Below are 12,275 nucleotides of genomic sequence, written 5' to 3' on the forward strand. Positions count from 1 at the left end.
GGTTGCCTCTAAAATATTTTTTTTAGCATCAGTGAAATTTAAGTTACCTCTAAAAGTACTTTTTTAGCATTAATGAGGTAATGGTTGCCTCTAAAATATTTTTTAGCATCAGTGAAAAATAAATTGCCCCTGAAAAAGTATTTTTTAACATTAATGAAGTAATGGTTGCCTCTAAAAAATATTTTAACATCAGTGAAATTTAATTGTCCCTAAATTAATATTTTTAGCTTTAATAAAATAATGTTTTCCTCTAAAACCTTTTTTTTTGTATCAATGAAATTTATGATGCCCCTAAAAAGTACTTTTTGGCATTAAACAAATTTTAGGTCAAGTCTTTAATTTTTATTGTTCGTTTTTTGCTTTTCATCCATATTTTGTTCTCGTAACCGTGGTTTTTACATTCTTCTGTTCATTTCTCCGACTTATTTTTCATGAATTAGCTAGGTTTCTGGTTTTTTGTTCTTGGATTAATAAGGGTATGATAAACTAAAGTAAACGATCAACCAATAGGAGAACAATATTATAAATTTATTGTAGCCAATGTAGGATTCAAACCTACATCATTGTGCAATTGCACAAAGCTCTGCCAATTGAGCTAATACACTCTTTTTATTGGTATAGTATCATGATAGTTTTAAGAGGAGAAAACAAAGTGTAGTGACATATTAGTGTGTGAAGCATCATATAAAACAAAGGGTAGTGACATTATTAGTTCACATAGTCTTTTATTATCTTAAGTGAGCCCATGCGAACCAGAATTTCTGTGGTAACTGATGAGAACAATTCTTCCCGTGTAGTTAGTACTAGCTCGGAGAATGAACTAAAGAACTTGAAAGACGCTGCTAACTTTTATCTAGCCTAACTGATCAGAATAACGAGCAATGATCAACAACAAAAACAAGAAAAACAACCAACACAACGCCAAGTAAAACAATCAACAAAGTTGCACGTCAGTAAGTTGCACGTCATGTACTGCAGATCAAGTTCTTTTACACAAATATGTGCATTAATTTCAAAAATCTCATAAAATTTGCACATCTGCTATAATAGTTCAACAATTAGCCCGTGTTACACTTAAATTTTCCCATCTGATATAACAGTTCAAAAATAAGCTCCAATTACCTATGCAAAACTACAAAAACCAACCAAAAAACTAGAAAAGTCAATTGAGGTCAACTTTTGTATAAACTAGTCTTTTACAAACTAAAATTTTCACACATCAAGCATGCTTCAACACCCTTTGCAGCACTTTCCAGTCCTCACCAGCACGTATTTATGAAGCCAGCACCGATCCCTCGAGTTGAATAGATCTCCTGTTTCAAAATTATAAGATACAAAATAAGAAAAAAACCAAAAGACGTAGAATAAAGAAACATTTACAAGCCAACAAGCACAACTACCGGGGCTACACTTCATCTGTTGACCCGATCAGACCTGAAAGGTGCCTGGTTTAGCTCGAATGTATTTTCTGAGTTCCCGTAGTCTTGTAGCAGACTGATCAGAACCTAGAGCTTTGGCATTGTTCAGTGCAGCTTTGGTTCTGGGTTAGTTCAACAAATGGTGAAGGTTAGATGGGTTTTGGAGGCTGCAGTACATGGTAAATTGAATTCTTAGTGTTGTTTTCTTGTCCTGAGTTGGTTCTTGGATAAGCGGAATTTGGTACCTCCCAAGGATTGATTTATAGGTGGCTGCTAATGCTGATCTTCTGGGAGCCTCTTTTGGATGATTGGACGAGGAAGATTACCAGTTCAACCTGAAAAGAAGCATATAAAAATATCGTTTAAAAATAGTTGACTCTTGTATAACATATCCTACCAAATGTCCTTACATTTGCAGTTTTTTTTCATTGTCTTCTTCAATACGTAATTAAATAGCATGGCAACCTGGCATTGGCTCAAAAATCCTTTGACTATTCTATGATATAATTTAAAATAGCAAACTGATAACCCTTGCATCAACACAAATTATGAATTCGGTACTTAACAGTTCTGCATATGTCTCTATCAATAAACTGAATAACCAAGAGTTATCTGCTCTAATTGCAAACCAAGCAAGATATGGAGATAATGGAAACTTGAAGCGAACTTGGAATTTTAATCACCTAAATTCTACTGATTTAGATTGGAATGGATGAATTAGGCTATGCAGTTCTGAACTGACTGTCAATTGAATTTAAGAAGTGTTATAATGATATATTGTTCTTCAAAATTAAATTCAAAGTAAAACAAGTTGATACGGAGTATATTTCAACCACAAAATTATACAAGTACTACCAACAAACAATCAAATGTAATGATCTAATAGTTAAGCCAATTTGTTTCCATTAATATGCATCAGCGCATCACTGCCAATGCCAAATAATACAAGTTTTTACTGTCATATTGTATCATACGTTAGGAGATAAAAGCAGGAAAAGCAATGGGATTGCCTTTATCTGTGAAAAAAACAGTAAGCACCCATTGCAGAAGCACAGAGTGGCAGCATTTGCTCATATTGCATATCAAAGAAAAAGGTTAAAGTTTAATTTCTCTTCAAATAATGAACTAAGCTAAAAATTAACTGCCAAATTCCGAGCAAGGAGGACAATTGATTAGAACATTGGCGCAGAATTTGGCATTGCTAGGAAACTGCATAAAGGCAAACGCAATTATGCTCTTCCATTAGCTACAAACTTAGACTTTTAGTAATAAGCATCACTTCCAAGTTCCATCACCAAAAAAAAACAAAACTGAGTTTTTCTCTAATCATAGTGTCCTGCACTAACGGAGAAGACCATGCCGATTGTTTCATTGTCTTTAAAATAAGCAGCAAGTAACAATTGCAAAAGCATTAAGTCCTTGTTTTTTCTCATATTTCAAGCTAAAGAACTAGGCTAAAGACTCCACTACTCTTCACATTGTAAATAGGAAATAATGAACCATTAAAGCCACAAACTCACTCTTCAGAAAATCAAGATTGCCGAATTTGATGTTATAAAGAAAGTAGAAAAGCAAAGGCGAGTATGGTCCAAATTACCAACAAGAAACTACAAAAGCAAAGGCGAAGGGGTAAGTTCGTTCTTGTTGGATTTTTTTTTATAAGACACAATTAACAACAACAAATTACCAACATAACTGAAATAATTGATAATCGATCGATCAATCAACAACAAGAATTGATAATTGATCGATCAATTCATCAATCAAAAACAAGAAATTACCAACATAACTGAAATAATCGATCAATCGGTAAGAAAAAGGAAGAAATCATAAAGGATTTGGGACGAGATTCAAGCAAAAAAGAGGCCATGACCATGGGCGGCGATTCCACCGAGGATCTTCTTGCCAGCGATAGCTTCGACAGTGATCGGCAACTTCCAACAGCTTAATGGTGCCATAACCTTCGCGATATGATGAGAAGCAGAGAAGAGAGAGAGCAGAGTTGAGGAGAGAAAAAGTAGGAAGAGGATTTTGGCGATACAAACAAAGGAGCATCTTAGGTAGATTCTCTATGTAGAAGTTCGGCGCCATGTGAAAACTTCCCGCTGCAAGCTACCATTAACCGGGAAAACTCCAAAAAATTTAGCGCCCTCACTCTCATATTTTCCAAAAAATTTAGTGTCTTCTTGCAATTTAATTGCCGCCTAATTCTATTTAGAGGAAAATTTTCCACTTCAACTTTTTACTTAATACAATTTGAAATCTAGTTTTTTTTTTTTTTTAGGGGATTTGAAATTTAGTTAATAGCCTTGAACTAGTTTATATTCTGTATAATGCACGGTTTCTTAATTTAATGTTCGGTTATATTGTCTAATGAATAATTTTTATAGGAGAGTAAAAAAATTTAGAAATAATATTATATGACGCATGTGGAGTATAACGAATTTGAAATTAGAATTTGAAACAAATAAAATTAATAAAGAGAAAATAACATCGGACAAGAGGACCTCTGACCATGGCCCTTTAGTTTTCTCTCTCCATTGATTGGAATTTATGTTGCTGGTTTTGTTAATGAGTTATAGCTGACATGTTGGTTGGTGTTTTTTTTTTATCGTCCTTTGCTGCTGCTTCCATTCTTATGACCGCTTGTCTGTTACCTGCAAAGTTGTTGCCGTGCATTGTTGCGGTGTTGTTGTTCTTGCTGCTGTCGTAAAGTGTTATTCTTGATGCTGTCGTAAAATGCTGGTCTTGATGCTGCTTCACTTCTTCTGCGGTGTTGCTTCTGCTCGTTGTTGGTGTTGCTGCCCTTTGTTATTTCTCACTACTTTGTTCTGCTTCTCCTTTCTGCGTCCTCTCTGGTTCTAGACTACCAAAGTCATGTCGTTATGTTATACTGAGGTATATAGTTTTCAATTCAAATTTTCGCTCCTGATTTATGTCTAGCTTTGATTATTTATGCCCAAAGGAAAGTCCGACTGTATTGTTAGCCACAGGCCCACACGTGCTTCCATTGATTAAAACTTCAGAGTGTGATCATTTTTAAGGCTAATTGCTTCCACTCAGGGGGATGGATATTGCTTCCTCAACAATGTTGGCCTCGCCATTCAATTAGCATTAGGTTATGGTCGTACTAAAGTGGTTGTTATTGACATCGATGTTCATTATTGGAAATGGGATTGCAGAAGGCTTCTATAGCTCAAATGAGGTTCTTAAAATTTAACTTCATATGAAACATGGTTCACAGGGTTTAACACATCTACAAAGTAGCAGCATTCATGAGCTCGGTGAAGGAGAGGGGTTGGGATATAATATAAACATACCATTGTCGAACGGAAGTGGAGATTATGGATATATGTATGTTGTGGAGGAGTTTATTGTTCCAGCTGTTCAGAACTTTGAACCAGATATGATCATCTTGATTGCTGGAACCGACTCAAGTGTTGTAAGTCCTGTTTTTATTTTAGGGCTTGAGCTTGAGAATATTTCTTAGGTCAATAGGTCATGTGATAGTTTTATAGACTAAGAGTGATGAGTTGAGAACTGAGATCATTATGACATGTTTGTGCTAACATTCAACTCAGATTCGCACCTTAGGCCAATTTTCCCCCATGACATAGGTAACTAGACTTAATTTTTCTCTTTTATAATTTGATTTTTGTAGAAACTTGGTTGAATTTGATGTAGCTTGTTGATAATTGGATTCTAGTTTTGGTCTTATGGCCGTCCGAAGATGACATTGTTGGGTAATAAAGATCCGATTCCGGTTGTCAATTTAGTTGTTTATCAACTTTACTCAGGGGAAATTCAACAATTATTCAGTTTGTTATCTGTCTCTTCGTGATTTCTTAGTTATTCTATTGATTCCTTTCAATTTCTAACATGTTAACTGCGTCCAATTGTTTTCAGAGACACACCATAAATAATGCCCTTGGTCCAAGTATGCATTCAATGTTAAGTCTAATAAATGCGGTTCAGTATTAATTAACAAGTTAATAATTCAGTGAGATCAAGTGAGCTGAATGCCTGACTAGAGGCCGCTTCAGTTCAAGTGGAATTAATTATATTAATCCACAGCTTACTCTTGACTGAACCCGTAGGGTCACACAAATAGTACGTAAACGGATCAAGTATTTAATGGCATTAAATACTCCATCTATGGATATTCGGAATCGACGGATCTTGGTTTCAGTGGGAGCTGAGATCGTCACAGGCAAGAAATGAATACTTCAGAAATGATGATATTGCCGGAAACGAAAATATGGATCGTATCGGAAATATAAATATTATCCAAGTCGTAGATGTTGCCGGAAACGGAAACATGGTACGTATCGGAAAATATTATCGGAAATGGAAATATTGTCGGAATCGGAAATATTGCCGGAAACGGAAATATTGTCAGAATCGGAAATATTATCGGAATCGGAAAATAATTCCGGAAACGGAAATATTAAATATTTGTTCGAAACGGAAATTGATTCCGGAATCGGAAATATTAAATATTGTTCGTATCGGAAATGAATTCCGGAACCGGGAATTTAATCGGAAGCGTATCGTACGAATAAACATCGGACGAGCTTGCTAGACGCAAGGCCTAGCACGAAGCTAGGTCCAAAGCCCGCGCGCGACCAAAGCAAGCAAAGCCCAAACGCGAGAGCAAGGCCAGCAGGCGCGCGCCCCTCGTGGGTTGCGAGCACTTGCTGGGCCTGGGCTCAGCGCGCGCGCGCGCATGGCGCAGCTCGTGGGCTGCTGCGCCTGCGTGTGTGTTTGTGCTTGCGTACGAAACCTTGATCGGTTAGGATTCGTATAAGATTGATTTCCTAAGTCTACTAGATAAATTAAGTGATTGAATTTTAGATTAATTCAGATTCACTAAATCGTTTCCTAGTAGGATTCTAATATCCGATACCCATGCCCTATAAATAGGTGATCAATGCTCACAATTTATATCGAGTATTCAAGTATTAAAAAGTGATTTTTGAGAGCAAAAAAATTCAGTCATACAATTGCCTATATGTGCCGCAAATTCTAAGTACCTTAAGGGCGATCCTAGTTGGTCAAGCTTAAGGCGGATCCGGACGTGCTGTGGACTATCTACGGAGGGACGACACTTGTAGTCCTAAAGACTTGTTCTTGTTCGGTTCGGGCGCAGCTAGGGAAGGCACGCAACAAAGTGTATGCATCTAAACTATGTTAAATGATTATGTGTAAATAATATGCTTTCCTGGCTTTATGGTTTTTCCGCATGATTTATGAATTATCATATGTATCATAACCTAACAGTGGTATCACGAGCCTCTTATTATTTTCATAATCTATATTGCATGAACATGGTTAAATATTACAAATTTGCAAGAATTAAAAGGGGTGATTAATTTTCGTAATTGTTAATTAATTGCAAATTGCGTTTATTTAATTATACGTACGCAGTTTTTCGGCAGTTTCTTCGTTACTCATCCAAATCGAGTGATTTTTGTGTCAATTCCGCATGTAAAAGGCATTCTAAAATTTTGAAGCCTAACTATGACTTTTCGGAGGTTTTAGTTTTTCGAATGCAAAATTTCGTAAATTTAAGATGTTAAATTAAATATTTGCGATTCTTGTTGATAAATCTTGAATTTTTGATTGACCTACTTTATATGTTTAACAAGTTTGCATGCCTAGCCTTGTTAATTATGCAATCTAATTTGTAATTATGATTAATTTGTTGAAAATTGGAATAATTTAGAATTAATTTGATTTTCATAATTAGTTATAATTTAATTAGATACCTATGATTAAAAACCACCATAAAAATTGTAAATTTATGTTAAATTTTAAATTTTTATGACCTAGACTTGAATCCATGTTAATCGGAAATCAATTGAATAATAAATTTTCGATTTTTCGCCCTAAAATTATGAAATTAATATTATTTATTAATTTGTCATTAATTTTGAATATAAATTTTAAATTTTTATGCGATTCGCTCATATAACTTGCACGCACAAAGCAATGGACGCTACGTGTTACCCTTAAGGGGTGTTGTATAGTGCGGGCATGTGACGAAGAGCAAGGGAGCTCGTCGCCCATGCGGTACGAATGCAATGAGCAAGGCCATGGTGCACGAGCACAAGGCAGCAGCCCTGCCTTGTGTCGTGGGCTGTGTGCGATGGGCGAATGGGCGAGGGCGAGAGCAAGGCACGAGCAGTCGCGTGTGGGCAGCAAGCGAGCTGCGCCACAGCGCGCACTGCCTCGCGCAAGCGTGCGGAGCCTCGCGCGCAGCGAGCGCAAGCTCGCGTGCCACGAGTGCTGCGCCAAGCATCGATCGCTCGCGCGCAGCGAGCGCTATTGTGCGTGCGACGAGCGCTGCGCCCAGTGATGGCGTGCGAGTGCTTGTTGCGACGTGCGACGAGCGCTGCGCCCAGCGATGGCGTGCTAGTGCTTGTTGCGACGTGCGACGAGCGCTGCGCCCAGCGATGGCAAGCAGCTTGCTTGTTGCGACGTGCGACGAGCGCTGCGCCCAGCGATGGCAAGCAGCTTGCTTGTTGTGACGTGCGACGAGTGCTGCGCCCAACGATGGGCTGCGGCAGCATGCTCGTGCGTCGAGCGCTGGCGCGCGCAGCGAGCACTGGCGCGCGCAGCGAGCACTGGCGCGCGCAGCGAGCACCAGCTCGCGTGATGCCTTGCGATGGTGAGCAGCAGCGATGCGAGGCAGCGCATGGGCTGCGCGCACATGGCCAGCGATGGCTGTGTGCGTGTGGCCCATGGGCGTGCGATGCGTGGGATTGTTGCGTTGCGATTAGATCGTTTTGAAATTTTTAATTTGAAATTTTCAGTTTACGTAATTTTAATTAATTTTAAAATTGATAATTTAAATTATTTTCTTGGATTTTAATTTTGAATATTGTAATTATAATAAATTTTATTTATTCTAATTATTTTACTAAAATTAAAATCATGAATTAATTTAAATACGACTGAAATTAAATTAAACTTTTGGATTCAATTATAAATTTATATGAGCTTTAAATTTTAATCAAATTTGTATGTTTCCGGTTAGACTAGAAATACATTTTTATGTTTAAAATTAGTAAAGCATATGAATTTATTGGTTTAAGTGGGAGCCCCTTTTAGTCATAATCTCTTGATTAGGTCTACAAATCCTTAAGGTTAAAACAACTTGATTAGAATTAATAAGGAATGAATAATTTGTAGATTATTGGTGCCCTTGATTAATTGCTGCAAATGTTTATGTGATGCATAATGTGTTTTACTAACCAGCTATGTGGGCCATTCATGATAATGAATTGGTGAATGGTATATATTGTATATGTACTGTTTTGCAGGTTATGAAGTGACTAGTATGGCCCAAATAGGATAGAAAATATGGTCTGCGTACCATTAATTTGAATGTAATTGGTCTAAAGTACCAAAGTTGTTTTTCAATTCAAATATGGTCTGCATACCATCAAATAGTTGTAATTAGTTTTAATTATAGCTTATCCTATTTGAAGAAAATGGTGCCTCCCACGGAGATTTTCAAGACGGACTTTGAAGTTAAAGCTTCAAGATGAAGTCGGGCCATACTAGATCACATTTATCTTATGCATGTTTTAAGTTATTTATTGCTTTTAAATATGTCTTAAAATGCATGAGATCAAAAGCTTGATTATGTTGCATGATTAAGGATTTTAGTTCACTTAAAATCTAACCAACATAGTAAGAGCCTTAAGTTCCAAACTTAAAAATTGAGTTAAAAGGTGCCATGCCAAAATATACACTTGCTTGGATATCCTTTACATCAATCTAGTAATAGTTTTCGCTCAGCGAGGTGTTACTTATTGGCCCTAAAGGGGCAAGGTACACAAATAATTGTGAGTACATGTTAATTTTGGTGAAACTCAACGATATAAGTAAGGAGTCCTTTTACGTCGTGGCAAAATCGATAGGTTTACCTAATAAGTTCTTAGACGTACCTATCAACCAAGAATAGTTTCTAGACTATTAGCAAAAGGCTTTTGCTTACCTAAGATGTTTTAGGATTAAGTCGATAAACTGTGCTTAGTTCTTCAATGATTTTAGGATCTTGGAATCATTTTATTCACACCTGCCGGAACACATAACTTGAATAAAATGCTTAATGAACATTGAATTATGCATGTATGCTAGAATTTAAGTTTATTAAGAGAAACTGTGAATGTTTATTTATTTGTTTATTCTTTTCAATTGTAGTTTTAAATATGGCAAACAACAATCAAAACATCATCATGGGTTCTGAGCTTATGGTCAAGCTGAACCTGGAAAATTTTCTTGAATGGGAAGCTAAGCTAGTTGAAATAGTCAAACTCAATGGACTTGAGTATGTACTATCACATCCCATGCCAAGCTACTATGCCAGAGACATGACCCCTGAGAGATTTTACGCCTGGGATGCGGATCTCAAAAAGGTTATGAGTCTCATGCTGAACAATATCCCTGATGATTGGCCTAGAAGGTTTGTAGCCTATGAACCTTTTACGCTCATCAAGAATCTGAGGGATATCTATCGTGGAAGCACGGGGGACAGGGACCTGAACGTCCATGAGTTGATTGAATCAATGTCTGGTCTAAAGGTTAGTTCTCCCAACAGGTGTTATAGGATGGAAGTCCAAGAAACACATGTTCAGCTCCTTCGCACTAAACAGAGGGTAGGCGTCCCACTGAGGTTCCATGTGGATCTTATGCGTTCATACTTTGATCGCCTAAGTCTACTAGGAACACCAATAAGCGAAAGGATGGCAGTCTCTATCTTGCGCAATTCACTACACAGTGGGTTTGGTCGCTTCAAGCAACTATACCTAAGTGAACCAAGAGAAGAAACAGTTGCAGAATTTGTTCACCTTGTCAGAAAGGCTGAAATAATACTGGACTGTGAAGCCAAAGATTTACTCAAGGCTAGAAGGAGACCGTTCAAGAAAAGTGGAAAGTCCAAGGGCGATGCTAGATCAAAGCAGGACAAGTCCACATCAAGCTTTCTTTATTGTGATGGAATAGGCCATTACAAAAGAGAATGTCCAAAGCTAAAGGAAGATCAGAAGAACGGAACAGTCGTTCCATCTTCAGGTATTTTCGTTATAGACTGTATACTTGCTAATTCAACTTCTTGGGTATTAGATACAGGTTGTGGCTCACACTTATGTTCCAATCCACAGGGACTAAGAAGAAGTAGAAAGTTAAGCAAGGGTGAAGTCGACCTACGAGTGGGAAATGGAGCACGGATTGCTGCATTAGCTGTAGGAACTTATTATTTGTCGTTGCCCTCCGGGCTAGTTTTGGAACTGGAAGAATGTTTCCATGTTCCAAGTCTTACTAAAAACATCATTTCAGTTTCTTGCTTAGATGCTAAGGGATTTTCCTTTTTAATAAAAGACAATAGTTGTTCGTTTTATTTTAAAGAGATGTTTTATGGATCTGCTAGATTAGTCAATGGACTTTATTTATTAGATCACGACAAACAAGTATATAACATAAATACCAAAAAGGCCAAAAAGGATGATTCAGATCTCACCTATCTGTAGCATTGTCGATTAAGTCATATAAACTTGAAACGCTTAGAAAGACTTCAAAAGGAAGGAATTCTAGAACCATTTGACTTAGAGGATTATGGTAAATGCGAATCATGTTTACTTGGCAAAATGACAAAGCAACCTTTCTCTAAAGTTGGAGAAAGAGCAAATGAACTATTGGGTTTAATCCATACAGATGTATGTGGACCAATGAGTACAAATGCTAGAGGTGGTTTCAGCTACTTTATCACTTTCACTGATGACTTCAGTAGATATGGTTATGTCTACCTAATGAAGCATAAGTCTGAATCCTTTGACAAATTCAAGGAATTTCAGAGTGAAGTAGAGAATCAATTAGGCAAGAAGATTAAGGCACTGCGGTCTGACAGAGGCGGTGAATATCTGAGCTATGAATTTGATGACCATCTGAAAGAATGTGGAATTCTATTAGAATTGACTCCTCCTGGAACACCACAATGGAACGGTGTGTCGGAACGGAGGAACAGAACCTTGCTAGACATGGTCAGGTCAATGATGGGTCAGGCCAAACTTCCATTAGAATTTTGGGGACATGCACTAAATACAGCTACACTCACTATAAATAGAGCTCCGTCTAAAGCTGTCGAAAAGACTCCATATGAATTATGGTTTGGAAAGCCTCCAAATGTGTCTTTTCTTAAGATTTGGGGATGTGAAGTATACGTCAAACGATTAATTTCAGACAAACTTCATCCAAAATCTGACAAATGTATCCTTGTGGGCTATCCAAAGGAAACAAAGGGGTATTACTTCTACAATACATCTGAGAACTTGGTGTTTGTTGCTCGAGATGGTGTCTTTTTGGAGAAAGATCACATTTCCAAAATGACAAGTGGGAGAAAAGTAGACCTCGAAGAAATTCGAGTCGAACAACAAACTCTAGAGAATGCTCAAGATGACATTCAGGATGAAACTCAGAGATCTTTAGAAGAATCTGGTGAGAATCATGGTCAATCTAGAAATGTTACCCCGCGTAGATCGCAAAGATATAGATCTCAACCGGAAAGGTACTTAGGTATTTTGACGAACGAGAGCTATGACGTTCTATTACTTGAAAGTGATGAACCTGCGACTTACAAACAAGCTATGACGAGCCCTAGCTCCAAGCAATGGCAAGAAGCCATGCAATCTGAATTAGACTCCATGTCTGAAAACCAAGTATGGGATTTGGTCGATTTGCCAGATGGCTACTAAGCCATTGGAAGCAAATGGGTTTTCAAACTGAAAAAGGACAAGGATGGGAAACTTGAAGTTTTCAAAGCTACATTGGTTGCAAAAGGTTACAGGCAAGTCC

General features: G+C 37.5%; 1 long non-coding RNA gene across 1 annotated transcript; it reads right to left on the bottom strand.

Annotated features, from left to right (window-relative positions):
• Nucleotides 1-1,002: 1,002 nt before the first annotated feature.
• On the bottom strand, nucleotides 1,003-4,170 carry LOC110776075 (uncharacterized). The gene is made up of 2 exons (XR_008927854.1): nucleotides 1,401-4,170; nucleotides 1,003-1,313 (listed from the first exon to the last, which is right to left on the bottom strand). It is a non-coding gene; the product is annotated as an uncharacterized lncRNA (long non-coding RNA).
• Nucleotides 4,171-12,275: the final 8,105 nt, after the last annotated feature.

This window comes from Spinacia oleracea, chromosome 2 (genome assembly GCF_020520425.1).
Source record: "Spinacia oleracea cultivar Varoflay chromosome 2, BTI_SOV_V1, whole genome shotgun sequence".
Taxonomy (NCBI): domain Eukaryota; kingdom Viridiplantae; phylum Streptophyta; class Magnoliopsida; order Caryophyllales; family Amaranthaceae; genus Spinacia; species Spinacia oleracea.